Source organism: Oratosquilla oratoria, chromosome 31 (genome assembly GCF_046742065.1).
Source record: "Oratosquilla oratoria isolate Oo_2021 chromosome 31, ASM4674206v1, whole genome shotgun sequence".
In the NCBI taxonomy this organism is placed as follows: domain Eukaryota; kingdom Metazoa; phylum Arthropoda; class Malacostraca; order Stomatopoda; family Squillidae; genus Oratosquilla; species Oratosquilla oratoria.
The window spans coordinates 37,529,669-37,535,527 of record NC_134807.1 but is presented as its reverse complement, the minus strand read 5'-3'; positions in this window follow the sequence as shown (position 1 = coordinate 37,535,527).

Here is a 5,859-nt window from a genome sequence, read left to right as displayed (position 1 = left end):
ATATGTATATATAATATATATATGATATATATTTATACATATATATATATATACATATATGTATAGATATCTATATGTATATATACATATATATATATGTATATATATGCATATATAAATATATATATACATATATATCATATATATATATAATATGTGTGTGTGTGTGTGTGTGTGTGTGTGTGTGTGTGTGTGTGTGTGTGTGTGTGTGTGTGTGTGTATGTATGTGTGTGTGTGTGTGTGTGTGTCTGTGTGTCTGTGTGTGTGTGTGTGTGTGTGTGTGTGTGTATGTGTGTGTGTGTGTATACATATGTACATGTACATTGATTTTATGAGTCTATTGTAAACCACTCCTCTTCCCAAAAGAAATATCTTGGATAGCAATGAATTACCGAAATTTATCTATATCTTTCACTTTTTCCTTCGTAACTGGGTACAAAACTGAAGACCTAAGTTTCTTTGAAATTATCTTTTTTTTTCGAATAGAATTGTTTTTCCTTTCGCGTTGTTTAATGCTCCGAGGCCTAGGGCTCGAAGGACATTAAATTCAATTGAGGTGTTGTTTGAAGGCGACTTTATTCCCAGCAGGGGAAATAGTAGCTTAGACTTGACACTTCAATACACCTCGATAGAATCAATTGAAGAAAACAATTTCTCTTTTCTTGGGATCAAAGTAGTAAAAGTCACTGTGAATGCACCCTCATCCCCCCCCCCACCACCACCACCACCACCACCACGGCCTCTGTAAAATCGACGGAGCCAAGGAGCTCTGCGACAAAGTCACATTTCCTTTTGGTGAGGAATCTCCTTATCGCCCACCACCAAACAATAAATTGCATGTCTTCATTTTCGCTGTCTACAAAGAGGCAATGCTCTATTTGGAGAATCCTTCACTCCCAATATATATATATATATATATATATATATATATATATATATATATATATATATATATATATATATATATATATATATATATATATATATATATATATATATATATATATATATATATGTATATTTTCATGGGTTGCTTGCTTAGTTTGGCCTGAGTTAACGTAATGAGTGGGACTTCAGTCGAATCTAGGGGTAAGTCGAGTTCCAGTTGAGAAGCAAACCCACATTAATAACGTGGAACGTATAGGTAAAATATGTTCCGAGGAAAAGTTCTATTTGAGACTGAATGTAAGTAAGAAGTATAAGGATTATGGTTGAGGTAAGATAGACGTCTGCACGAAACTTAACTAACTATATTTACACATAAAGAAAAAAAATAAAGTTTTACTGATCATTTACGAATATACACTCAACGTACACTGAGACATTTAACATAGACAAATACATACAAGACAAATAAAAGTTCAATACATAGAAAACACATAACATAAAGATATACAAGTCCAAGAATTCGGCCTACTAAAATACTTGCGAACAAAACAGCAATGCACCAATATACAGCGTCGAAGAGGTGAGACCTAGGGTTGTGTGAGAGTGTGTGAGGGTGAACAACCGGGGAGGCTCTTTTTATACCCGAGGAAGGCGGGGCCAAATTTTCATGACAAGGTTCGAATCACCAACGTTCATAGAACGTATACTGGCCATGAGTCATGTTCTTTCTTCACTCATTCTTTCCATGTGTCCAAACCAACATAATACTCTTTCATCAACCCTATCTCCCAGTTCCCTTTCCACCCCTGTTCTCCTCCTAACCTCCTCATTTCTCACTCTATCTAGCCTAGTACCCCCTATCATACTTCTCAGACATTTCATCTCAAACACATTCAAACTCCTTCTCTCTTTTTACAAAGGCGGAGCATGCCGACAGGAGACCTTTTGATCCATATCTAGGTCGGATGAAAATAAAAATCATATTAATAATAAATTAAAACTATAATAATGTAAAAATAACAAATAAAATACATAAATAAATGCATAGGTATAGTTGAATAACAAACAAAAAGGTAAATAGTAAATGATTATAAATTGACATATAACTAATAATAAATGAAAATCAGACAGACAAATTATAACAAAACAAAAACAAATAATATAACATAAATTATAATCATTACAGCATCTTACTTAGGTATTTATCTAAATGATTCTTAAAGCTTCGAACTGAACTACATTGCACTACCTGTGCAGGAAGTTTATTCCATTCATTAACTACACGGTTGGCAAAGTTGTTTCTACCTACTTCCAAATTGAATCTATTTCCGGACAGTTTGAGACCATTGTTTCTTGTCTGATTCTCATTCAATGTGAAAATTTGGTCACTTTTGATGTTGTCAATTCCCTTTAAAATCTTAAAGACCTGTATCAAGTCACCTCTGAGTCTACGCTTTTTTAGGGAAAACAGATTCATGTGCTTAAGTCGATTTTCGTATGATTTATTTTTGATATTTGGAATCAGTTTTGTGGCTCGCCGTTGTACTTTTTCCAGTCTGTCAATGTCTTTAATGAGATTCGGTGACCATACGGAAACAGCATATTCCAAATGTGGACGAACTAACGATTTATATAGCTTGTTAATGAGTGATGGACTTTTGAAATCAAAAGATCGCGCAATCAATCCCAGAATCTTATTTGCTTTCTCAGAGGCTGAAATACACTGCTTGGATGATTTGAGGTCGTTACTGATAATTACGCCGAGATCTTTTTCACTATCCACTTTTGTTAACGAATTTCCAAATAACTTGTAATCGTACTTACTGTTATTTTTACCTATGTGCATTACCTTGCATTTACTTGTGTTAAATTTCATTAGCCACTTTTCAGACCATTGCTGTAATTGATCTAAATCTTCTTGAATATCTAATTGGTTTGAGTGATCATTTGCCACTCCGCACAGTTTTGTATCATCAGCAAATTTGGAAACAGTAGATTTTAGTCCATTGTCTATATCATTTATATATACTATGAATAGAAGTGGCCCAAGAACGGAACCCTGAGGAACTCCACTTGCAACATTTTTCCATCCAGAAGTTTTTCCATTTAAAACAACTCTCTGTTTTCGACCTTTCAACCAATTACTAGTCCAACCTAATAGGCTACCACTTATTCCATGCAAAGCTAATTTAGTAAGTAGTCTTTCGTGTGGGACGGTATCAAAAGCTTTTGCAAAGTCTAGATATATTAAATCTATATTGTTTCTTTTGTCATAATTCGAGATAACTGTGTTGTAGAATTCGAGTAAGTTAGTCACGCAAGAACGTTTCCGTCTGAAACCATGCTGGCTATCATTTATCAAACGGTTACTTTCTAAATGATATTCGATATCATCTCTGATGATAGTTTCCATTATTTTTCCTACGATCGAAGTCAAACTTATAGGCCTATAGTTATTTGGTTTCTTTTTGTCACCTTTTTTGAATATGGGAGTAACGTTAGCTAGCTTCCATTCTCTTGGGACATCTCCGGATATGATGGATTTCTTGAAAATAATTTCTAATGGAACAACAATCTCATTTTTCATTTCCTTTAAGATTCTTGGATGCCAACCGTCAGGCCCTGGTGTTTTATTAACTTTGAGTTTGTCTATACACCTTTTAATTTTTTCTTTTGTTATATTTACCGTAGTGAGTAAGTTTACCCCAGACTTTTCACAGGTTTCAGTTTGGAATTCACTCTGAGGTGTTTCGTTTACGAATACCGAGCTAAAATAATTGTTTAAGATATTACACATTCCTTCATTTGAATATTCAAGTTGACCGTCAGCAGATAATAGTGGACCAATGTGATTCCTAACAACCTTTTTATCTCTAATGTAACTATAGAATTCTTTGGGATTCTCTTTGGATTTCTCAGCGATGTTCATTTCGTATTGTCGTTTTCTTTTTCTTATTGTTTTTTTTTAAATCTCTCTGTATTGATACATAACTTTCATAGTCATTAGATGCACCCGAGCACTTATATTTCTTATAAGCCTGTCTCTTTTTAGCAATACTTTTTTCAGTTTCTTTGTCGAGCCACTTTGGGCGAGCCTGATTTGGGGGACGTCTGTCCTTAAAAGGAATGTAAGTTTGAATCATCTTAGTGAGCGTATTTTGAAATAGTTCCCACATCTGATCTACAGGTCTTTCGTTTAATTTTGCCTCCCAATCTGTAAGCTGAAGCTCCTGACGTAGTTCTATGAACTGAGCTTTACTGAAATCGGGTATTTTAGAAGCACAAGTATCTATTCTAAAATTGTTTAGGAGTTTGAATCTGACTAAATTGTGATCGCTATTTGCAACAGATTCACCGACTTCTACATCAGTTACCATGCTTTCGCGGCTAGTGATCAATAAATTGAGCAAGTTTCCATATCTTGTGGGCTCTTTTACATGCTGAATTAAGTAATTGTCACCAAGAAAATCAATCAAGCGACTACCTATATGGCCATGTTCAAGGGTCATCCAATCAATGTCAGTAAAATTGAAATCACCCATTATCAATAAATCCCGGTTGCAGAAACTAGACAGTTCTTGAAATAACAGTTTGTCGTCTGCTAATGATAATGTCTTTGGCCTATATATTACACCTATATTCATTTTTTGTCCATTTGTTAGGGTTAACTCAACCCACAAACTGTCATATGCATCCTGTTTCACTTTCTCTAAAACACAAGCATGAACATTGTTTTTAACGTACAATAGAACACCCCCACCTTTCTTGTGGTTTCTATCCTGATGAAAGTGTTTAAATCCCGCAATATTAAATTCAGCTTCGAACTCTGTACCATTTAACCATGTCTCAGTTATTCCTATCATATCGAGATTTTCGCTTTTGACATACGCCTGTATTTCTTGAAATTTGTTCCTAATACTACGAGCATTAAAGTACATAGTTTTAAGAAACTCGTGATTATTTCTTTTTGCCACATTTTGAGTTTCAATATCATGTCTTATATTATCATTTTGTTTTTTATTTATGCCTTGCTCTATATTATTATTATTTGGTCCTTCATTGACATTCAATGCCTCATTAACATTTCTCCTATCAAAATTAAAATTTCCCCCATCACGGACATCTGGTCGATTACGGTCATCCGATCTATTTTGTACATTTTGTCCCCCTACGTCACCGTGATTCACGCCGGCCTCCCATCGTTCAGTGACATTATGTCCGGCATCCCTTTCTAAAATTATATTTTGTCCTCCAGTGACATTATATCCTACCGTGATATTTTTTCCTCCACTATAATTACATCCCATCGTGATCTTTTGTCTTCCACTGTCATTACATCCTATCTTGATATTTTGGCCTTCATTGACATTCTGTCCGGTATCTCTTCCTAAAATTATATTTTGTCCTTCACTGACATTATATCCTACCGTGATATTTTCTCCTCCATTATCATTACATCCTATCGTGATATTTTGTTCTCCACTATCATTATTTCCCATCGTGATATATTGACCTCCACTGTCATTACATCCCATTGTGACATTTTGTCCTATGACATTACATCCTAATGTGTCATATCGTCCTCTAGCGACATTACATCCTATCATGATATTTTGGCCTTCATTGACATTCTGTCCGGTATCCCTTCCTAAAATTACATTTTGGCCTTCAATGACATTATATCCTACCGTGATATTTTCTCCTCCATTATCATTACATCCTATCGTGATATTTTGTTCTCCACTATCATTACTTCCCATCGTGATCTTTTGTCCTCCACTGTCATTACATCCCATTGTGACATTTTGGCCTATGACATTATATCCTAATGTGACATTTCGTCCTCTAGCGACATTAAATCCTAAAATTATATTTTGTCCTATACTGGTACATTGTTCTACATTAATGCTATACTCTACACTGTTTTCCCAAGTACATTCTATTTCCCCTTCCCTTTGGCCTTCTACCCTA